Raw genomic sequence first — 25,304 nt, 5'->3', positions numbered from 1 at the left:
GTAAGTTAGTCTTTTCAGATGAGGCCACGCCCATTTTATCGAGGCCACGCCCGCTTTGCCGGGAGCGCGCATGCATACCTTTTACTTTTTATATCTATGGGGGGGGCGCATTTTTTTATTATGTCAATGGGTGGGGGGGATGGCGCATTTTTATATTTCGCACTGGGAGCCAAATTGACTAGAAACAGCCCTGCTTGCGCTAGATTAGTAAATGATGGTAGCTCTTTGCAGGAATATAGTGGTGAAGACTGCACAAAGGGAACCGGTAAGTCTGCAGGTTGGTAGGTGCAGGAAGTTCCAAGATAAGTTGGTCCCAGAGGAGTAACTAAGGAGGGTCGAGCAGGGAACATTCCCTAGGCACCTTGGCTGGCCCAGCAGAGGGGGGCGCTGCCGGGGGCCAGGGCATCATGCCCACCCACCCCCGCTATTGCTCGACCCCATCCCCCGTCCCGCGGCAATGTGAGGGGAGGAGAGCGCAGCACCTCTCCTGCCCCTCAATGTGCTCAGTGTCTGTCTGGTCTCCGGCAGCGGCGGCAGGGTGAGTCTCATTGGTTTGTTAGCCAATCAGAGCTCGCGGATCAGCTACTGATTTGCTGACGGTCCGTGAGCTCTGACTGGGTAACGGACCGGCACCTCATTTAAGCTAGCTGCCGACTTCATAGAGCATTGATGGGCAGGAGAGGCGCTGCACTCTCCTCCCCTAACATAGCAGATGCCAGAGGCAGCGGTGAGCGGGAGGGGGTCATGTGTCTGTCACTGTGGGGCAATGTGTATCTGGCACTGTGGGGCAATGTGTATCTGGCACTGGCAATGTATATATGGCACTGTGGGGAATTTGTGTATCTGGCACTTTGGGGCAATGTGTATCTGGCACTGTGGGGCATTTGTGTAACTGGCACTGTGGGGCAATATGTATCTGGCACTGTGGGGCAATGTGTACCTGGCACTGTGAGGTAATGTGTATCTGGCACTGTGGGGCATTTGTGTATCTGGCACTGTAGGGCAATGTGTACCTGGCTTTGTGGTAATGTGTATCTGGCACTGTGGGGCATTTGTGTATCTGGTACTGTGGGGCAATGTATACCTGGCACTGTGGGGCAATGTGTACCTGGCACTGTGGAGAATGTGTGTATCTGGCACTGTGGGGCAATATGTATCTTGCACTATGGGCATAAATGTACCTGGCACTGTGGGGCAATGTGTACCTGGCACTGTGTGGTAATGTGTATCTGGCACTGTGTGTACTGTGTAAAAAGGGGAATCTGCCTGTGTACTGTGTAAAAAGGAGACTCTGCCTGCATACTGTGTAAATAGGGAACTCTACTGCCGTAATGTGCAAAAATTGAATGAAGGTGTGCTGAGAGACGACACAAGGGGTAGGTGATAGTGTCCCTTCCTTCTACCCACAGAGGTCCAGCCTATCAATCACATAGAAGCTCCACCCCTCCAGGTTGGAACGAGGAGCTGCTCTGCTGCTGGCCTCTTGGTGAGAATTACTGTGTGTATACTTTGTGTTTATGTCTGTGTATACTGTGTGTTTATGTGTATATATCTGTGTTTGTGTGTAAATGTGTGTGTATATGTCTGTGTGCTAATGTGTATACACGTATGAGTGTGTGTTTGTGTATATATATATATCTTTGTATACAATATGTGTGAGTATATGTGTGTGTTTATGTATATCTGTGTGTATATGTGTATGTCTGTGTATATTTATGTGTGTGTGTGTGTGTGTGTGTGTGTGTGTGTGTGTGTGTGTGTGTGTATATATATATATATATATATCTGTGTATACTGTATTTGTGTGTTTATGTATGTCTGTGCCTAAATGTGTGTGAATGTATGTATGTATGTATGTATGTATGTATGTATGTATGTGTATTGGTTCGGTGGGGGCGCCGCTCCGGGTGTCATGTCTCCATGCTACGCCTCTGGCCGGAGCACACTGGTGTATGGTAAGGCTGAGCACCATAGGAAAGCACTTGCACAGTGCTGAGAGATTTGTACAGAAATGCTGCATACACTCAGAGAGAGACAGGCAGATGATGTCAGCAGATGGAGCTACTGACCATGAACCAGAAACTAGTGGCGAAACAAGTTGTGCTGGCAATGTGCTAGTGAACTTGGAGAACTGAACTAGGAAGCTCAGAGCGTGGAGAGGCTGGGAAGATCATGTGGAAGGTTGAGGGCAGGGGACTTAATCAGATAGACCATGTGATGAGAGGCATCATGGCGGCATCTGAGCCACGCTATATCTCAGGAAATGCTGTCATCTGGAATCCATGTTTTGAAAGACATGTGAAATCTGGGCTGTGGGGACATGCCATAAGGAATAGTGAGAGCAATCGGTGAGGTAAGCTGGTTTGGCTGGAGAACCACAATGTTACAGTAGTTTATAGCTCTCCAAGTTTAATAATTCTCTTCCTTGATTTGTTATCCATGCAATTAACTAAAGACAAAATGGCATGTAAAAAAGCAGTAAGCTAATAGCTTCTGCAGTTTGGAGACCACTGATCCATTTTTCCAGTTACAGTTTGGCAAACTGACCATAGCAACCAATTAGCTTCTACTTATAGAGTGTACCAGATAAATCACAACTACAGTAGAAGTTAATTGGTTGCTTTGGTCAACTTCTCCTCTTATCCTCTTTAGAATATTTGATACATCTCCCCCATAGATGTGACAGACAATGTATCTGAAACTGCATGCTATCTAAGCTATTTTGCCATAAAAAAAGGTTAAAAAAAATCTGATTGGCTGAGTGACATGAGAAACTGCTTCTTATTGGCTGCCCATCTGATTACTAGCTTAGTAACAGGGGTTCATCTCCACCTCAGTCTGCAAAATGTGTTCCTCATAAAGATTCTACCTGTCTATTAAGTTTTTAGTTTATTGTTTTAGTTGCAATTTATTTTCCTGGAGATCCTTATGCACTACCTATAAAATAGCAGAAGGACTACTTCTATGAGTCATATATTTCTATGATGCTGTTGTCTGAACAGGGCACATTTTATAACAAATAAAAGCTCTTGGTCTGTAGATATGCAGAATATTGGCATTGTAATTGCTTTGTTTTGGAGTTATGCGGCAAAACATTTGCCTGTCATTTACAATGTATCAACATTGTGCTCTGGAAAATGTGACAGTTGCTGAACTCTACCTGGGGCACCTGCTGGGCGGTCTGGAAACTGTGACAGTTGTTTGCAGCAACCCATTAAGCAGGGATTTTTTTTTAAATTCAACTCCTAGGAGGGCGAAAATGGTAAAATGTTCCATACAGAAAACCTTTGCCCAGTTGAAACTGAGCACGTAAGCCAGTGAGTATTAGATTTGAAATAAGAATGTATAAAGAGTTTACATGAGTATTTATTAGGAATTATGTTTTTACAATGGCAATTTTTAACATTATTAATTTTAACAACTATATAGGCATGTACTAGAACGTATGTGCATGATGTTACTTTTCCAATCACTCATATATGAAAATTATCATGGACTATCAGTGCATTCTGGCTGATAAATCTATGTACTGTATCTGAGCTAAGTGAAACCTATTTAAGGCACATATTTAAATGAATAAATTGGAAAGAATTCCTTGAATTTATATCTAGGTCAGAGTTCAGAGAGTGTAAAGTATATTCATGGAAATTATTCATATTTTTGCTACTCAGTGAAGAGATAAAAATGTTTTAAATGCATATGTTATTTTCTAACATATATTTCTTAACAGTTCCTTTAATGAAATGCTTAAAGCTTGCGGAGGGTTAATTGCATTTGTATCTTATAGTTTACCAAGAGTAATAACTCCATGTAATTATTTTCCCTATGACAAAAGTCTGATTTCTTAAAATAGATTACAAAAACTAGCACCTGTTTCCTGCATTTGATGAGTAAAGGAGAAAAGATAATAACCTATAATGTCAAGAGGTTGAGGATGGATGTTAGATGTCCGAACAAACAAATACTGCATGGCTCAATGGCTGCTCTCAGTTATAGTTACACTTTCTATGTCTTTGTTCAGATTACCAAGATTAGATTTAATCAATAATTTGAGGCTATGGATATTTAGTCCAATAATGATGTACAGTATATAGGGCATGATTCAGGTTGGATCACAAAACGCAATTCAACCACAAAAATTATGATCTGGATGCAGGTGCATGCGCAGCGCCAATCCTGCACATGTGCCCATCCTGTGCATGTGCCTGCATTTACTGCAGGGGACCGCAGAAAATGCGAACGCTTCTGCCTGTCAATCAGGCAGAGGTGTTCGTGCGAGCGGGGTGGTGACAACGCTCCGATTCCTAGGAAGAGACAGACAACGCAGTGCGATCGCAATTTCTGCTTGATGAGGGGTGCGACAGTCAGCATGCTGGGTGGCCTTGCCCTGTGACGGGCGCCCCCCTAGCATGCGTTCACAAGGATTGCAAATCCTGCTACATAGCAGAATTTGCAATCCAACTTGAATCAGGCCAATAATACTGTGTGTGAGTTTTTGACCTCAGACTCTTTCACACCTTTTTCACAATAAAATAAAACAGCCATGTAAAGCAAGAAAATAGAATTACTGAGTCCTGACCCAGCCTACATTAAAGTCACCCACCCATCACTCTCCCAGCCTGTCTCCCCCGAAAGAGACACAAACCTTTTGGCTGCTGCAGAGTCCGTGGAGCCTCGCATCCGTAGAGCCTAACCAGCTCTCCCCAAGGGAACTTCCTGAGAGGAGCTCCCTCTACTGTTCATTCAGGCAGCCTCCAGCTCTCAGAAAATATGTGGAGACAACTGCCGCGTTATACACACACCCTGCATCTCCATCTCCATAAAAAAACAAATGTATTGGTAAGCTGTGCGATGGATCGGTGGGCAGGGGTGTAGTATGGTATGCCGGCGACCGGGCTCCCAGCGACCAGCATACCAGCGCCGGGAGCCCGACCGCCGGCATACCGACAGCGTGATGAGCGCAAATGATCCCCTTGCGGGCACGCTATTTATTCTCCCTCCAGGGGGGTCGTGGACCCCCATGAGGGAGAATAACTGTCGGTATGCCGGGTGTCGGGATTCCTGCGCCGGTATACTGTGCGCTGGGATCCCGACATTTGGCAACCTGAAGACCACCCGTGGGCAGTAAGAAAACACAAACGAGAAAGCGCTATTCACATCCAAAGTGGATTTTTATTTTTATAATTCAAATAACTCTGAACTTATTGCCGGCCGGCAGTGCATAAACATGTATTAATTTAAAAATATCAATATAACCATAAAATCCAATTAACCACTGATTATAATCAAATTGATTCCATACATATGCAAAATGTAGATATGACCATCCCACTTATACAATTATTTTCCTTATTTCTCAGGTATCCAGAATTGAAATTCTGTTTCCAATAAACCGGATACTATGTATATGCCTTGTGTCCAACAGTGTATCAATTGTACTCAAATAAGCTGCTCAAAAAGCTTCCCAGCCTCATACTGGAACATATGGATGAGTGTTAGCTTTTATAATACTTCTGTTTATAATCAGTGGTTAATTGGATTTTATGGTTATATTGATATTTTTAAATTAATACATGTTTATGCACTGCTGGCCGGCAATAAGTTCAGAGTTATTTGAATTGTAAAAATAAAAATCCACTTTGGATGTGAATAGCGCTTTCTCGTTTGTGTTTTCTTAGTTTCCATTTCAGGGACAATAAACCAATTGCCCCTGAGAGAGCAGCTTTCACATCCTTAGAATTACAGCGCCAGGAATTGTTTGTTTGTTTTTCACCCGTGGGCAGGGTGGGTTCCCAGGTACTCGGAAACGCCCCCTGCGTGCGCATAGGCTTCCTAACATATGTAATATAGGCTGAGTTGTTTTTGCTTGTAATAAAATAAACTTCTTATTCCTCACAACAGTGGCTGTGGACATTGGAAATCATTATTACTGCTTTAACAGCTGTTGTCTAAAAGCAGTTTTTTCTTCATCGTCTTCTCATGGATCCACTATGCCATATTATCCACAGAGAATGCCATATACACAGTATTCTTAGGGAGAGATTTACTAACAATCGTGTTTGGCCAATTTTTAACATTTTACAGTGATAAAGCTGCAATTTTCAAATTATTAATAGCCAGTTCGCATGGATATCACATGTCATCACAACTTCACCGACTAAATCACAGCAAATCACCAAACATCATCAAAATAACATTGGTGCCAATGCAAATTATGACTTTACTAAGAATCGTGTTCGCAAAATCGATCAAATTTACACCAAAATCGCAACACAATGCACAATATCAATGCACTTTTTTTCAAAATTGTGTTGATATGTGAAAACCATTTTAAATACTATACACAAGCCATTTCTTAAGTAAAAACAATTCCCTTTAAAAAAATGTACATTGCTTGTCTACGTCACTTCAGAAGGACCAAACATATCAGCATACAATGTTTTTGCTGTGAAACATGAGAAATAACCATACTATGAGGGTTCCTCTGTTTGTGCTGTATATAATTTGCACAGTCATTTGTGAAAACATTAATCAGGTGAAGTATGTGACTGTATTTGACACACACACACACACACACACACACACACACACATACACACACACACTTTCACCAATATGTCTGTGTTTTACAACATTTTTCACATAAAAAGTAAACAAAATCAGTTTTCTTTTAAGCTTAATTGTGTTTTAAACTAACTACTTGTATGAGAACAGGGTTTAAAGTGTAATATAAAAGCAAAGAAACAAAGAACAGGTTGTTAACATTTTATTCTGTCAACACCACCATATGATGTTGTTAGTGTTTTTTTGTTAAAGTGGTGTAGCAAAAAAATGAAACACAAATATGAAGAACCGTGCGATTTTAGCATGCAAATATAAAAATCTCAAATATTTCTTTACACAGCATATAATATAATAATAACTGTGCTTTTTTTGCATAGAAATATAAAAACATGAAATAGTTCTTTACAGCATATAAATATACCAAGAATTGTGCTTTTTTTCCAGCAAACAAATATATATAAAAAAAATGTTTACAGCACAGAAACAACTACAACATAAAATCAAATATTATTGGGAACATTTCCTTTTAGGTGGCTTTCTAGGGAAGGGTGAATAGCAGCCTGGACATGTACCACCACCTCTGGTACTGATCCCATGCCTGCAGAGGAGGGATCTAAACTGGTACTGGTTAGTGATGAGCGGGTTCGGTTCCTCGGAAACCGAACCCCCCCGAACTTCACCCATTTTACACAGGTCCGAGGCATACTCGGATTCTCCCGTATGGCTCGGTTAACCCGAGCGCGCCCGAACGTCATCATCCCGCTGTCGGATTGTCGCGAGATTCGGATTCTATATAAGCAGCCGCGCGTCGCCGCCATTTTCACTCGTACATTGGAAATGTTAGGGAGAGGACGAAGCTGGCGTCCTCTCCGTTTATTAATCTTGATGCAAAAATATTTGTGCTTATTCCTTAATTGTGGAGACTGGGGAGCAGCTGTATTATATAGGAGGAGTACAGTGCAGAGTTTTGCTGACAGTGACCACCAGTATACGTTGTCTGCCTGAAAAACACTCCATATCTGTGCTCAGTGTGCTGCATATATCTGTGCTCACACTGCTTTATTGTGGGGACTGGGGACCACCAGTATATTATATAGGAGGAGTACAGTGCAGAGTTTTGCTGACAGTGACCAACAGTATACGTTGTCTGCCTGAAAAACACTCCATATCTGTGCTCAGTGTGCTGCATAAATCTGTGCTCACACTGCTTTATTGTGGGGACCGGGGAGCAGCTGTATTATATAGGAGGAGTACAGTGCAGAGTTTTGCTGACAGTGACCACCAGTATACGTTGTCTGCCTGAAAAACACTCCATATCTGTGCTCAGTGTGCTGCATATATCTGTGCTCACACTGCTTTATTGTGGGGACTGGGGACCACCAGTATATTATATAGGAGGAGTACAGTGCAGAGTTTTGCTGACCAGTGACCACCAGTATACGTTGTCTGCCTGAAAACACTCCATATCTGTGCTCAGTGTGCTGCATATATCTGTGCTCACACTGCTTTATTGTGGGGACTGGGACCAGCAGTATTATATAGGAGGAGTACAGTGCAGAGTTTTGCTGACAGTGACCACCAGTATATATAGCAGTACGGTACGGAAGGCCACTGCTCTACCTACCTCTGTGTCGTCAAGTATACTATCCATCTAGATTCTATACCTGTGGTGCATTTTAGTTTTGCAGTTTGCTGACAGTGACCACCAGTATATATAGCAGTACGGTACGGAAGGCCACTGCTCTACCTACATCTGTGTCGTCAAGTATACTATCCATCCATACCTGTGGTGCATTTTAGTTGTTGTGCGCAGTATATATAGTATGGGGACAGTGCATAATTTTGCTGACCACCAGTATATAATATATAGCAGTACGGTACAGTAGTCCACTGCTCTACCTACCTCTGTGTCATCATATAGTAGTAGACCATTGCTATTGATACTGGCATATAATTCCACACATTAAAAAATGGAGAACAAAAATGTGGAGGTTAAAATAGGGAAAGATCAAGATCCACTTCCACCTCGTGCTGAAGCTGCTGCCAATAGTCATGGCCGAGACGATGAAATGCCATCAACGTCGTCTGCCAAGGCCGATGCCCAATGTCATAGTAGAGAGCATGTAAAATCCAAAAAACAAAAGTTCAGTAAAATGACCCAAAAATCAAAATTTAAAGTGTCTGATGAGAAGCGTAAACTTGCCAATATGCCATTTACGACACGGAGTGCAAGGAACGGCTGAGGCCCTGGCCTATGTTTATGGCTAGTGGTTCAGATTCACATGAGTATGGAAGCACTCATCCTCTCGCTAGAAAAATTAAAAGACTTAAGCTGGCAAAAGCACAGCAAAGAACTGTGCGTTCTTCTAAATCACAAATCCCCAAGGAGAGTCCAATTGTGTCGGTTGCGATGCCTGACCTTCCCAACACTGGACGGGAAGAGCTTGCGCCTTCCACCATTTGCATGCCCCCTGCAAGTGCTGGAAGGAGCACCCGCAGTCCAGTTCCTGATAGTCAAATTGAAGATGTCACTGTTGAAGTACACCAGGATGAGGATATGAGTGTTGCTGGCGCTGGGGAGGAAATTGACAAGGAGGATTCTGATGGTGAGGTGGTTTGTTTAAGTCAGGCACCCGGGGAGACACCTGTTGTCTGTGGGACGAATATGGCCATTGGCATGCCTGGTCAAAATACAAAAAAAAATCAGCTCTTCGGTGTGGAATTATTTCAACACAAATGCGGACAACAGGTGTCAAGCCGTGTGTTGCCTTTGTCAAGCTGTAATAAGTAGGGGTAAGGACGTTAACCACCTAGGAACATCCTCCCTTATACGTCACCTGGTCCGCATTCATCAGACGTCGGTGACAAGTTCAAAAACTTTGGATGACAGCGGAAGCAGTCCACTGACCACTAAATCCCTTCCTCTTGTAACCAAGCTCCTGCAAACCATAGCACCAACTCCCTCAGTGTCAATTTCCACCTTACACAGGAAAGCCAATAGTCCTGCAGGCCATGTCACTGGCAAGTTTGACGAGTCCTCTCCTGCCTGGGATTCCTCCAATGCATCCTTGAGTGTAACGCCTACTGCTGCTGGCGCTGCTGTTGTTGCTGCTGGGAGTCGATCGGCATCCCAGAGGGGAAGTCGGAAGACCACTTGTACTACTTCCAGTAAGCAATTGACTGTCCAACAGTCCTTTGCGAGGAAGATGAAATATCACAGCAGTCATCCTGCTGCAAAGCGGATAACTCAGGTCTTGTCAGCCTGGGTGGTGAGAAACGTGGTTCCGGTATCCACCGTTAATTCAGAGGCAATTAGAGACTTGATTGAGGTACTGTGTCCCCGGTACCAAATACCAACTAGGTTCCATTTCTCTAGGCAGGCGATACCGAAAATGTACACAGACCTCAGAAAAAGACTCACCAGAGTCCTAAAAAATGCAGTTGTACCCAATGTCCACTTAACCACGGACATGTGGACAAGTGGAGCAGGGCAGACTCAGGACTATATGACTGTGACAGCCCACTGGGTAGATATATTGCCTCCCGCAGCAAGAACAACAGCGGCGGCACCAGTAGCAGTATCTCGCAAACGCCAACTCGTTCCTAGGCAGGCTACGCTTTGTATGACCGCTTTCCATAAGAGGCACACAGCTGACAACCTCTTACGGAAACTGAGGAACATCATCGCAGAATGGCTTACCCCAATTGGACTCTACTGGGGATTTGTGACATCGGACAAAGCCACCAATATTGTGCGTGCATTACATCTGGGCAAATTCCAGCACGTCCCATGTTTTGCACATACATTGAATTTGGTGGTGCAGAATTATTTAAAAAACGACAGGGGCGTGCAAGAGATGCTGTCGGTGGCCCGAAGAATTGCGGGCCACTTTCGGCATTCAGCCACCGCGTGCCGAAGACTGGAGCACCAGCAAACACTCCTGAACCTGCCCTGCCATCATCTGAAGCAAGAGGTGGTAACGAGGTGGAATTCAACCCTCTATATGCTTCAGAGGATTGAGGAGCAGCAAAAGGCCATTCAAGCCTATACATCTGCCCACGATATAGGCAAAGGAGGGGGAATGCACCTGACCCAAGCGCAGTGGAGAATGATTTCAACGTTCTGCAAGGTTCTGCAACCCTTTGAACTTGCCACACGTGAAGTCAGTTCAGACACTGCCAGCCTGAGTCAGGTCATTCCCCTCATCAGGCTTTTGCAGAAGAAGCTGGAGACATTGAAGGAGGAGCTAAAACAGAGTGATTCCGCTAGGCATGTGGGACTTGTGGATGGAGCCCTTAATTCGCTTAACCAGGATTCACGGGTGATCAGTCTGTTGAAATCAGAGCACTACATTTTGGCTACCATGCTCGATCCTAGATTTAAAACCTACGTTGTATCTCTCTTTCCGGCAGACACAAGTCAGCAGAGGTTCAAAGACCTGCTGGTGAGAAAATTGTCAAGTCAGGCGGAACGTGACCCGTCAACAGCTCCTCCTTCACATTCTCCCGCTACTGGAGGTGCGAGGAAAAGGCTAAGAATTCCGAGGCCACCCTCTGGCGGTGATGCAGGGCAGTCTGGAGCGAGTGCTGACATCTGGTCCGGACTGAAGGACCTGCCAATGATTACTGACATGTCGTCTACTGTCACTGCATATGATTCTGTCACCATTGAAAGAATGGTGGAGGATTATATGAGTGACCGCATCCAAGTAGGCACGTCAGACAGTCCGTACGTATACTGGCAGGAAAAAGAGGCAATTTGGAGGCCCTTGCACAAACTGGCTTTATTCTACCCAAGTTGCCCTCCCTCCAGTGTGTACTCCGAAAGAGTGTTTAGTGCAGCCGCTCACCTTGTCAGCAATCGGCGTACGAGGTTACTTCCAGAAAATGTGGAGAAGATGATGTTCATCAAAATGAATTATAATCAATTCCTCCATGGAGACATTCACCAGCAATTGCCTCCAGAAAGTACACAGGGACCTGAGATAGTGGATTCCAGTGGGGACAAATTAATAATCTGTGAGGAAGAGGATGTACACAGTGAAAGGGGTGAGGAATCGGAGGATGATGATGAGGTGGACATCTTGCCTCTGTAGAGCCAGTTTGTGCAAGGAGAGATTGATTGCTTCTTTTTTGGTGGGGGCCCAAACCAACCAGTTATTTCAGTCACAGTCGTGTGGCAGACCCTGTCGCTGAAATGATGGGTTCGTTAAAGTGCGCATGTCCTGTTTATACAACATAAGGGTGGGTGGGGGGGCCCAAGGACAATTCCATCTTGCACCTCTTTTTTCTTTCATTTTTCTTTGCATCATGTGCTGTTTGGGGACAATTTTTTTGAAGTGCCATCCTGCCTGACACCGCAGTGCCACTCCTAGATGGGCCAGGTGTTTGTGTCGGCCACTTGTGTCGCTTAGCTTAGTCACACAGCGACCTTGGTGCGCCTCTTTTTTTCTTTGCATCATGTGCTGTTTGGGGACAATTTTTTTGAAGTGCCATCCTGCCTGACACCGCAGTGCCACTCCTAGATGGGCCAGGTGTTTGTGTCGGCCACTTGTGTCGCTTAGCTTAGTCACACAGCGACCTTGGTGCGCCTCTTTTTTTCTTTGCATCATGTGCTGTTTGGGGACAATTTTTTTGCAGTGCCATCCTGCCAGACACTGCAGTGCCCCTCCTAGATGGGCCAGGTGTTTGTGTCGGCCACTTGTGTCGCTTAGCTTAGCCATCCAGCGACCTCGGTGCAAATTTTAGGACTAAAAATAATATTGTGAGGTGTTCAGAATAGACTGAAAATAAGTGGAAATTATGGTTATTGAGGTTAATAATACTATGGGATCAAAATGACCCCCAAATTCTATGATTTAAGCTATTTTTAAAGGTTTTTTTGTAAAAAACACCCGAATCCAAAACACACCCGAATCCGACAAAAAAATTTCAGGGAGGTTTTGCCAAAACGCGTCCGAATCCAAAACACGGCCGCGGAACCGAATCCAAAACCAAAACACAAAACCCGAAAAATTTCCGGTGCACATCACTAGTACTGGTACTTGTTGGCTCATGGAGCTGGCTAACATTTTGTGCCCCCAATGACATGTTTTAGTTCCGGACCCTCATTATATTCATTTGATTTTGGAACATTCTTTAAAACGTTTTTCCTGAAAACTAATATTTGCAATTGTTTGTGTCTCTAACATATGCTACAGCTGTAGCCTAGTTCATGGTGGCTACATCTAGGCGCATTTGTGACTCGTACGCCGCAACTGCATGCATGTCTAAAGCACGCACCTTAGACACTCATGCGCCCCATTCACATAGATGGGGGTGACTAGTCACTCTGGGAGTGCCCATAGATGGCAGATGTAGCCGCGATGAGCGTGGCTACATTTCATAGACAAACGCAAGGGGGGTTTTCGGTTGCTCGGAAACCCCCCTCCTCTCTGGCTCACATTATGACAATAGCAATGGTATATAATATGATTACTAGAGCTGCCGCCACATCATGCAGTTTAAGGGACAGAGCAGAACTGCTGCACATGCCCAGTGATAGCATCTTCTTCTATCGAGTTTGCTTGGTGTGTGGATCTGAGTACTCAATCAGTGCTCTGGACCAGACAGTAGCTAGAAGGAAAAAGAGACAGGAGCCTTACCATGAGGTGGGGAGAATGTGTGCTTAGAAAGTACAATACTGGTTCAATTTAGTTTGTTTGTTTATTTACTATGGCATGTTTAACCTTCTAATGAACACTTTGTTTGATACAGCCTGTACTATAGACCAGTGATGGGGAACCTTTGGCACTCCAGCTGTTGTTGAACTATACATCCCAGCATGCCCTGCTACAGTTTTGCTATTTGGCCATGCTAAAACTGTAGCAGGTCATGCTGGGATGTGTAGTTTAACAACATCTGGAGTGCCAAAGGTTCCCCATCACTGCTATAGACCATTTCAGTTCCCCACAGTAAAAAAAAATCCACACATACATTGGCCTACAGTACACAGAAAAAACAATAACATTGCTCCCCAAATAAATCATGTTGCTCCCTACATAAATCCTATTGCTCCCCACATAAATCAATCACATTGCTCCCCACATAAATCCATAAATCCTTATTCTCCCCACATAAATCCTTTTGCCCCCCACAGGAGAAATAACATAACAAATATTAGCCCCTACCGGTAAGCTGTCCTCCTCCCTGTCCCTCAGTGGCGGGGGTTGTTCATAGTGAAGTGCTGCGAATACTGAGCAGCGGGCGGTCGGCAGGTGTGGATGTGGGTGGGCAAGGAAAGCTGTGTATGCAGGCAGGAACTGGAAGATGCATATGCAGGCGGGCGGGCTGGCTGGGTGGGTGGTGATAAGCGGTGGCCGTGACCTATGACATCACACCGCCGCGTCTTCAAGGCATAGGTCACGGCCAGAGCACGACTGATCCTCTAAGAAGAGCCTGGGCCAATAGTTCACTCTGAAGGTGCAGGAAACTGTTTACATTAATGTCAAGGGTTGTTACTAGGTTCTTCTACAGCTCCCCCGGACTCTCACACTTGTTTCAATGTTCCGCAGAGTGGGAAATTGTGGACTGACATTTGGAAACCCCCCTCTAGAAATCCTGCATTTGCCACTGCATCTGTAGTTGGATTCCAGTATTCTCATCATTATTTCTCTAACGTCCTAGTGGATGCTGGGGACTCCGAAAGGACCATGGGGAATAGCGGCTCCGCAGGAGACTGGGCACAAAAGTAAAAAGCTTTAGGACTACCTGGTGTGCACTGGCTCCTCCCCCTATGACCCTTCTCCAAGCCTCAGTTAGATTTTTGTGCCCGAACGAGACGGGTGCAGGCTAAGGGGCTCTCCAGAGCTGCTTAGTGTAAAAGTTTAAAGTAGGTTTTTTATTTTCAGTGAGACCTGCTGGCAACAGGCTCACTGCACCGAGGGACTAAGGGGAGAAGAAGCGAACTCACCTGCGTGCAGAGTGGATTGGGCTTCTTAGGCTACTGGACATTGGCCCTCATTCCGAGTTGATCGGTCGCAAGGCGAATTTAGCAGAGTTACACACGCTAAGCCGCCGCCTACTGGGAGTGAATCTTAGCTTCTTAAAATTGCGACCGATGTATTCGCAATAATGCGATTACTAACTACTTAGCAGTTTCAGAGTAGCTCCAGACTTACTCTGCCTGTGCGATCATTTCAGTGCTTGTCGTTCCTGGTTGACGTCACAAACACACCCAGCGTTCGCCCAGGCACTCCCACCGTTTCTCCGGCCACTCCTGCGTTTTTCCCGGAAACGGTAGCGTTTTCAGCCACACGCCCCTGAAACGCCGTGTTTCCGCCCAGTAACACCCATTTCCTGTCAATCACATTACGTTCGCCGGAGCGAAGAAAAAGCCGTGAGTAAAAATACTTTCTTCATAGTAAAGTTACTTGGCGCAGTCGCAGTGCGAACATTGCGCATGCGTACTAAGCGGATTTTCACTGCGATGCGATGAAAAATACCGAGCAAACAACTCGGAATGAGGGCCATTAGCTCCAGAGGGACGATCACAGGCCCAGCCATGGATGGGTCCCGGAGCCGCGCCGCCGGCCCCCTTACAGAGCCAGAAGAGTGAAGAGGTCCGGAAAATCGGCGGCAGAAGACGTCCTGTCTTCAATAAGGTAGCGCACAGCACCGCAGCTGTGCGCCATTGCTCTCAGCACACTTCACACTCCGGTCACTGAGGGTGCAGGGCGCTGGGGGGGGCGCCCTGAGACGCAATAAAAAACCTTTTTTTGGCAAAAAATACATCACATATAGCTCCTGGGCTATATGGATGCATTTAACCCCTGCCAATTTTTCCATTAAAAAGCGGGAGAAAGGCCGCCGAGAAGGGGGCGGAGCCTATCTCCTCAGCACACTGGCGCCATTTTTTCCTCACAGCTCCGTTGGAGGAAGGCTCCCTGACTCTCCCCTGCAGTCCTGCACTACAGAAACAGGGTAAAACAAGAGAGGGGGGGCACTAAATTGGCATATTAATATATACAGCAGCTATATTAGGGAAAAACACTTATATAAGGTTATCCCTGTATATATATAGCGCTCTGGTGTGTGCTGGCAAACTCTCCCTCTGTCTCCCCAAAGGGCTAGTGGGGTCCTGTCCTCTATCAGAGCATTCCCTGTGTGTGTGCTGTGTGTCGGTACGCTGTGTCGACATGTATGAGGAGGAAAATGGTGTGGAGGCGGAGCAATTGCCTGTGTTAGTGATGTCACCCCCTAGGGAGTCGACACCTGACTGGATGGTCTTATGGAAAGAATTACGTGATAGTGTCGGCACTTTACAAAAGACTGTTGACGACATGAGACAGCCGGCAAATCAGTTGATACCTGTACAGGCGTCTCAAACACCGTCAGGGGCTATAAAACGCCCGTTACCTCAGGTCGATACAGACACTGACACGGACACTGACTCCAGTGTCGACGGTGAGGAAACAAACGTATTTTCCAGTAGGGCCACACGTTACATGATCACGGCAATGAAGGAGGTTTTGAACATTTCTGATACTACAAGTACCACAAAAAAGGGTATTATGTGGGGTGTGAAAAAACTACCCGTAGTTTTTCCTGAATCAGATGAATTAAATGAGGTGTGTGATGAAGCGTGGGTTTCCCCCGATAAAAAACTGCTAATTTCTAAAAAATTATTGGCATTATACCCTTTCCCGCCAGAGGTTAGGGCGCGTTGGGAAACACCCCCTAGAGTGGATAAGGCGCTCACACGCTTATCAAAACAAGTGGCGTTACCGTCTCCTGATACGGCCGCCCTCAAGGAACCAGCTGATAGGAAGCTGGAAAATATCCTAAAAAGTATATACACACATACTGGTATTATACTGCGACCAGCAATCGCCTCAGCCTGGATGTGCAGTGCTGGGGTGGCTTGGTCGGATTCCCTGACTGAAAATATTGATACCCTGGACAGGGACAATATATTATTGACTATAGAGCATTTAAAGGATGCATTTCTATATATGCGTGATGCACAGAGGGATATTTGCACTCTGGCATCAAGAGTAAGTGCGATGTCCATTTCTGCCAGAAGAGGGTTATGGACGCGACAGTGGTCAGGTGATGCGGATTCCAAACGGCATATGGAAGTATTGCCGTATAAAGGGGAGGAGTTATTTGGGGTCGGTCTATCGGACCTGGTGGCCACGGCAACGGCTGGGAAATCCACCTTTTTACCCCAAGCCACCTCACAGCAGAAAAAGATACCGTCTTTTCAGGCTCAGTCCTTTCGTCCCCATAAGGGCAAGCGGGCAAAAGGCCACTCATATCTGCCCCGGGGCAGAGGAAGGGGAAAAAGACTGCAGCAGACAGCCTCTTCCCACGAACAGAAGCCCTCCCCCGCTTCTGCCAAGTCCTCAGCATGACGCTGGGGTCTTACAAGCGGACTCAGGCACGGTGGGGGCCCGTCTCAAGAATTTCAGCGCGCAGTGGGCTCACTCGCAAGTGGACCCCTGGATCCTGCAGATAGTATCTCAGGGGTACAAATTGGAATTCGAGACGTCTCCCCCTCGCCGGTTCCTGAAGTCTGCTTTACCAACGTCTCCCCCCGACAGGGAGGCGGTATTGGAAGCCATTCACAAGCTGTATTCCCAGCAAGTGATAATCAATGTACCCCTCCTACAACAGGGAAAGGGGTATTATTCCACGCTGTTTGTGGTACCGAAGCCGGACGGCTCGGTGAGACCCATTTTAAATCTGAAATCCTTGAACACTTACATAAAAAGGTTCAAGTTCAAGATGGAGTCACTCAGAGCAGTGATAGCGAACCTGGAAGAAGGGGACTATATGGTGTCTCTGGACATCAAGGATGCTTACCTCCATGTCCCAATTTGCCCTTCTCACCAAGGGTACCTCAGGTTTGTGGTACAGAACTGTCACTATCAGTTTCAGACGCTGCCGTTTGGATTGTCCACGGCACCCCGGGTCTTTACCAAGGTAATGGCCGAAATGATGATTCTTCTTCGAAGAAAAGGCGTCTTAATTATCCCTTACTTGGACGATCTCCTGATAAGGGCAAGGTCCAGAGAACAGTTAGAGGTCGGAGTAGCACTATCTCAAGTAGTACTACGACAGCACGGATGGATTCTAAATATTCCAAAATCGCAGCTGATTCCGACGACACGTCTGCTGTTCCTAGGAATGATTCTGGACACAGTACAGAAAAAGGTGTTTCTCCCAGAAGAGAAAGCCAGGGAGTTATCCGACCTAGTCAGGAACCTCCTAAGACCAGGCCAAGTGTCAGTACATCAATGCACAAGGGTCCTGGGAAAGATGGTGGCTTCTTACGAAGCGATTCCATTCGGCAGATTCCACGCAAGAACTTTTCAGTGGGATCTGCTGGACAAATGGTCCGGATCGCATCTTCAAATGCATCAGCGGATAACCCTGTCTCGAAGGACAAGGGTGTCTCTCCTGTGGTGGTTACAGAGTGCTCATCTCCTAGAGGGCCGCAGATTCGGCATTCAGGATTGGGTCCTGGTGACCACGGATGCCAGCCTGAGGGGCTGGGGAGCAGTCACACAGGGAAGAAATTTCCAGGGCTTGTGGTCAAGCATGGAAACGTCACTTCACATAAATATCCTGGAACTCAGGGCCATTTACAATGCCCTAAGTCAGGCAAGACCTCTGCTTCAGGGTCAGCCGGTGTTGATCCAGTCGGACAACATCACGGCAGTCACCCACGTAAACAGACAGGGTGGCACAAGAAGCAGGAGGGCAATGACGGAAGTGGCAAGGATTCTTCGCTGGGCAGAAAATCATGTGATAGCACTGTCAGCAGTGTTCATTCCGGGAGTGGACAACTGGGAAGCAGACTTCCTCAGCAGACACGATCTTCACCCGGGGGAGTGGGGACTTCACCCAGAAGTCTTCCACATGATTGTGAACCGTTGGGAAAAACCAAAGGTGGACATGATGGCGTCCCGCCTCAACAAAAAACTGGACAGATATTGCGCCAGGTCAAGGGACCCTCAGGCAATAGCTGTGGACGCTCTGGTAACACCGTGGGTGTACCAGTCAGTGTATGTGTTCCCTCCTCTTCCTCTCATACCAAAAGTACTGAGAATCATAAGAAGGAGAGGAGTAAAGACTATACTCGTGGCTCCGGATTGGCCAAGAAGGACTTGGTACCCGGAAATTCAAGAGATGCTCACGGAAGACCCGTGGCCTCTACCTCTAAGAAAGGACCTGCTCCAGCAGGGACCATGTCTGTTCCAAGACTTACCGCGGCTGCGTTTGACGGCATGGCGGTTGAACGCCGGATCCTGAAGGAAAAAGGCATTCTGGATGAAGTCATCCCTACCCTGATCAAAGCCAGGAAGGATGTGACCGTACAACATTATCACCGTATTTGGCGAAAATATGTTGCGTGGTGCGAGGCCAGGAAGGCCCCTACAGAGGAATTTCAACTGGGTCGATTCCTGCATTTCCTGCAAACAGGACTGTCTATGGGCCTAAAATTAGGGTCCATTAAGGTTCAAATTTCGGCCCTGTCAATATTCTTCCAAAAAGAACTAGCTTCAGTTCCTGAAGTTCAGACGTTTGTCAAGGGAGTACTGCATATACAGCCTCCTTTTGTGCCTCCAGTGGCACCTTGGGATCTCAATGTAGTTTTGGGGTTCCTAAAATCACATTGGTTTGAACCACTCACCACTGTGGACTTAAAATATCTCACATGGAAAGTGGTAATGCTGTTAGCCCTGGCTTCAGCCAGGCGTGTTTCAGAATTGGCGGCTTTATCCTATAAAAGCCCTTACCTAATTTTTCATACGGACAGGGCAGAATTGAGGACTCGTCCTCAATTTCTCCCTAAGGTGGTTTCAGCATTTCACTTAAACCAGCCTATTGTGGTGCCTGCGGCTACTAGGGACTTGGAGGATTCCAAGTTACTGGACGTAGTCAGGGCCCTGAAAATATATGTTTCCAGGACGGCTGGAGTCAGAAAATCTGACTCGCTATTTATCCTGTATGCACCCAACAAGCTGGGTGCTCCTGCTTCTAAGCAGACTATTGCTCGTTGGATTTGTAGTACAATTCAGCTTGCACATTCTGTGGCAGGCCTGCCACAGCCAAAATCTGTAAAAGCCCATTCCACAAGGAAAGTGGGCTCATCTTGGGCGGCTGCCCGAGGGGTCTCGGCTTTACAACTTTGCCGAGCAGCTACTTGGTCAGGGGCAAACACGTTTGCTAAATTCTACAAATTTGATACCCTGGCTGAGGAGGACCTGGAGTTCTCTCATTCGGTGCTGCAGAGTCATCCGCACTCTCCCGCCCGTTTGGGAGCTTTGGTATAATCCCCATGGTCCTTTCGGAGTCCCCAGCATCCACTAGGACGTTAGAGAAAATAAGAATTTACTTACCGATAATTCTATTTCTCATAGTCCGTAGTGGATGCTGGGCGCCCATCCCAAGTGCGGATTGTCTGCATTACTTGTACATAGTTATTGTTACAAAATCGGGTTATTGTTGTTGTGAGCCATCTTTTCAGAGGCTCCTTCTGTTATCATGCTGTTAACTGGGTTCAGATCACGAGTTGTACGGTGTGATTGGTGTGGCTGGTAAGAGTCTTACCCGGGATTCAAAATCCTTCCTTATTGTGTACGCTCGTCCGGGCACAGTATCCTAACTGAGGCTTGGAGGAGGGTCATAGGGGGAGGAGCCAGTGCACACCAGGTAGTCCAAAAGCTTTTTACTTTTGTGCCCAGTCTCCTGCGGAGCCGCTATTCCCCATGGTCCTTTCGGAGTCCCCAGCATCCACTACGGACTATGAGAAATAGAATTATCGGTAAGTAAATTTTTATTTTCAAAATTAGTTGTTATATTTGTATTGAGTTTACTCACATATTCATTTAGGAGCATAAAACTGACATTAATGATGGAAAGGCGCTGTCATGCTTATGCAAATGCCTGGTAATTTGTAGTAAGTGTCTCATTTGCGTGTCCATTAGTGTCACATGCTGATCATGGAATGCAGCGATGGAGGGGAGGAAGACAGAGGCAGCATTAGCAGACATATTTGTTGGTGGCTCTTGTAAGTCTGGGCTAGGTGGCCTGGGTGTTTGCGGCCTTTGTTGTTTGGCTGGAAATATCTGCAATGTTTCCATGACATCTACTGTTTCTTCAGGATCACCAAGTGGCTGTAATGTTGGGGTCTGAGGTTCTTGACTGTGTAGAAGTAAATGAAAATCTTAGGTCAGTGTGAGTGAATTGATGAAATACAATGTTACACACAGCAGAATGACCAATTACAAACTGTGGGCCAAAAAATAAAATTCAGACTTTCACCCTCACCCCCCCCCCCCAAAAAAAAAAAAAAAAACCAACAACAACAATAATAATAATAATAATAATAATAATAATAATAATTTAAAAAAAACAACAACTGTAATCAGTTTGCAAGTCCAATATACAGATGTTTGGTTTGGTGCATTAAATGTAAACAGGATGATGTATGATGCTTTTAAAATAGTCATACATTTATGGAATTGAAGACTGTACAAAATGTTCTTTAGATACAGATTCTTGCCTATACTAAACTTTCCACTGTGCTACTTTGGCTGGGTTACTCTCTTTTTCCCACTGACGGTTTTGCCTGTGATGTCATATTGGGAAATACAAAAAAAAAATGTATTAAGCAAAAAAAAAAAAAAAATCTTTAACACAAAACAAAAGATGCCAACACATGCATGGACACTTACCCCATTATCTCCCCTCAGGGTAATCCTACAAATACCTAAAATGCTATGACAAAAGTTTAAACTCTCTTTTTATAAACGAGGAAAATAATTAGTAAATTATTATTTTTATGAACAGAACCCCAAGGAATGCCTGCAACTCCTCACTTTTCTAAATACAACCATAAGCTGGCAAAAGGTTGTGGTGCATCACACTTTTAAGTTAACAAGCATTCCCACTTCCTCAGGCTGAGTGGATATACGCTCACTTGAGTCCAGCGTGCACTAGCGACTTGGGTAGGTGATTAAAGTCCCTCTGGCTTATCCAGAAAAAACTGACTGTGAATGGGCATGAACTACAGTAGCAATTCCAGATAGCAGTTACTGTTTCCCGAACCTTGAGTATAGATAGTAGCTGACTGGTAGCTGGCATACATGGTGAGGATATGTAGTTTAGAGATTCACCAGCTCAGGTCACAATGGCAGATACTTGTTATGCATGCAAGTTATAGTGACAGATGAGGGTGTTGCTATACAAGCAGGCTACTGTGAGGAGTAACTAAACAGTTCTGGAATACACCAGTTTCAGTCACAAGCCGCAACCTCTGGTTAAGCATTCCATTTAAATGGCACATCCGTTGGTGTTACAACACAAGCAGGTTAAGGCCCCCATACATCAGCAATCAATAGGGGCTGTAGATTGTTAGTGTATGGTAACTGTATTTGCAGACTGTTTCTAGTAAACGGATGAGCCTTGCAAGACTGGCAGATTTGTATTTTCTGAAACTTATCTGCAAATCACTAAAAAATATCTGTAATGTATGCACGCAGATCGGTAGATTGGAGAATCTTTACATCTGGGGAAAAATCTCAGAATCTGCAAATTGCTTTTTTGTGATTTCTGATGTATGGGCGCCTTACACCAGCTACTGTAAGTTCACAAAAGGCAGTCTCTGATGAAACATGCAATTTTAAAACACCACTGATAAAGAAAAACCTTCTGAGGATGCCGCTGATACTTTCTTTGCAGACGGGGAAATGTTTTAAGGACTGCTTATTTTCGATCCAGCCGTGATCCATCTCTGTCCTTGGACAAACACTGCAGAGACTGATACCTATATCCTCTGGAAAAGGCTGCTATATAGGATTGCACCAGCAGCTGGCTGATGAATTGCCTGCTATTGTCTATCTGCTTGTGTGTCATCCTGAAAGGACAAAGGAGCAATACAAATAACTTATACTAAGTACTGACCATACGAAAATCACTACCTGGCCAGGAATGTATACAGGAATTGGTAATATACACTGCTTTAATACCTACTAACAGAGTTGGGGGTAAATTTACTAGAGATGAGCGGGTTCGGTTTCTCTGAAACCGAACCCGCACGAACTTCATGTTTTTTTCACGGGTCCGAGCAGACTCGGATCCTCCCGCCTTGCTCGGTTAACCCGAGCGCGCCCGAACGTCATCATGACGCTGTCGGATTCTCGCGAGACTCGGATTCTATATAAGGAGCCGCGCGTCGCCGCCATTTTCACACGTGCATTGAGATTGATAGGGAGAGGACGTGGCTGGCGTCCTCTCCATTAGAAATTAGATTAGAAGAGAGAGAGAGATTGTGCAGAGTCAGACAGAGTTTACCACAGTGACCAGTGCAGTTGTTGTTAGTTAACTTTTATTTATTTTAATATAATATATCCGTTCTCTGCTATATCCGTTCTCTGCCTGAAAAAAAACGATACACAGCAGCAGCCAGTCACACAGTGTGACTCAGTCTGTGTGCACTCAGCTCAGCCCAGTGTGCTGCACATCAATGTATAAAAGGCAAAGCTTATAATAATTGTGGGGGAGACTGGGGAGCACTGCAGGTTGTTATAGCAGGAGCCCCCAGGAGTACATAATATTATATTAATTTAAAATTAAACAGTGCACACTTTTGCTGCAGGAGTGCCACTGCCAGTGTGACTAGTGGTGACCAGTGCCTGACCACCAGTATAGTAGTATATTGTTGTATGTATTGTATACTATCTCTTTATCAACCAGTCTATATTAGCAGCAGACACAGTACAGTGCGGTAGTTCACGGCTGTGGCTACCTCTGTGTCGGCAGTCGGAACTCGGCAGGCAGTCCGTCCATCCATAATTGTATTACAATATATACCACCTAACCGTGGTATTTTTTTTTCTTTCTTTATACCGTCGTCATAGTGTCATACTAGTTGTTACGAGTATACTACTATCTCTTTATCAACCAGTGTACAGTGCGGTAGTTCACGGCTGTGGCTACCTCTGTGTCGGCAGTCGGCAGGCAGTCCGTCCATCCATAATTGTATTATTATTATAATATATACCACCTAACCGTGGTTTTTTTTTTCATTCTTTATACCGTCATAGTGTCATACTAGTTGTTACGAGTATACTACTATCTCTTTATCAACCAGTGTACAGTGCGGTAGTTCACGGCTGTGGCTACCTCTGTGTCGGCAGTCGGCAGGCAGTCCGTCCATCCATAATTGTATTATTATTATAATATATACCACCTAACCGTGGTTTTTTTTTCATTCTTTATACCGTCGTCATAGTGTCATACTAGTTGTTACTAGAGATGAGCGGGTTCGGTTTCTCTGAAACCGAACCCGCACGAACTTCATGTTTTTTTCACGGGTCCGAGCAGACTCGGATCCTCCCGCCTTGCTCGGTTAACCCGAGCGCGCCCGAACGTCATCATGACGCTGTCGGATTCTCGCGAGACTCGGATTCTATATAAGGAGCCGCGCGTCGCCGCCATTTTCACACGTGCATTGAGATTGATAGGGAGAGGACGTGGCTGGCGTCCTCTCCATTAGAAATTAGATTAGAAGAGAGAGAGAGATTGTGCAGAGTCAGACAGAGTTTACCACAGTGACCAGTGCAGTTGTTGTTAGTTAACTTTTATTTATTTTAATATATATCCGTTCTCTGCTATATCCGTTCTCTGCCTGAAAAAAAACGATACACAGCAGCAGCCAGTCACACAGTGTGACTCAGTCTGTGTGCACTCAGCTCAGCCCAGTGTGCTGCACATCAATGTATAAAAGGCAAAGCTTATAATAATTGTGGGGGAGACTGGGGAGCACTGCAGGTTGTTATAGCAGGAGCCCCCAGGAGTACATAATATTATATTAATTTAAAATTAAACAGTGCACACTTTTGCTGCAGGAGTGCCACTGCCAGTGTGACTAGTGGTGACCAGTGCCTGACCACCAGTATAGTAGTATATTCATTGTTGTATGTATTGTATACTATCTCTTTATCAACCAGTCTATATTAGCAGCAGACACAGTACAGTGCGGTAGTTCACGGCTGTGGCTACCTCTGTGTCGGCAGTCGGAACTCGGCAGGCAGTCCGTCCATCCATAATTGTATTACAATATATACCACCTAACCGTGGTATTTTTTTTTCTTTCTTTATACCGTCATAGTGTCATACTAGTTGTTACGAGTATACTACTATCTCTTTATCAACCAGTGTACAGTGCGGTAGTTCACGGCTGTGGCTACCTCTGTGTCGGCAGTCGGCAGGCAGTCCGTCCATCCATAATTGTATTATTATTATAATATATACCACCTAACCGTGGTTTTTTTTCCATTCTTTATACCGTCGTCATAGTGTCATACTAGTTGTTACGAGTATACTACTATCTCTTTATCAACCAGTGTACAGTGCGGTAGTTCACGGCTGTGGCTACCTCTGTGTCGGCAGTCGGCAGGCAGTCCGTCCATCCATAATTGTATTATTATTATAATATATACCACCTAACCGTGGTTTTTTTTCCATTCTTTATACCGTCGTCATAGTGTCATACTAGTTGTTACGAGTATACTACTATCTCTTTATCAACCAGTGTACAGTGCGGTAGTTCACGGCTGTGGCTACCTCTGTGTCGGCAGTCGGCAGGCAGTCCGTCCATCCATAATTGTATTATTATTATAATATATACCACCTAACCGTGGTTTTTTTTCCATTCTTTATACCGTCGTCATAGTGTCATACTAGTT

The 25,304-nt window shown here is 45.3% G+C and overlaps 1 protein-coding gene across 1 annotated transcript in view; it reads right to left on the bottom strand.

Annotated features, from left to right (window-relative positions):
- Nucleotides 1-10,472: 10,472 nt before the first annotated feature.
- Nucleotides 10,473-25,304, bottom strand: part of LOC134927740 (uncharacterized) — a 329,420-nt gene continuing 314,588 nt past the window's right edge. The window contains exons 5-6 of the transcript XR_010177717.1: nucleotides 20,434-20,757; nucleotides 10,473-13,179 (exon numbers count right to left, since the gene is read on the bottom strand). The gene's annotated coding sequence lies outside the window, so the exon portion shown is untranslated. The remainder of the gene's footprint in view (nucleotides 13,180-20,433; nucleotides 20,758-25,304) is intronic.

This window comes from Pseudophryne corroboree, chromosome 5 (genome assembly GCF_028390025.1).
Source record: "Pseudophryne corroboree isolate aPseCor3 chromosome 5, aPseCor3.hap2, whole genome shotgun sequence".
In the NCBI taxonomy this organism is placed as follows: domain Eukaryota; kingdom Metazoa; phylum Chordata; class Amphibia; order Anura; family Myobatrachidae; genus Pseudophryne; species Pseudophryne corroboree.
This window is presented reverse-complemented; position numbering and strand designations above follow the sequence as displayed.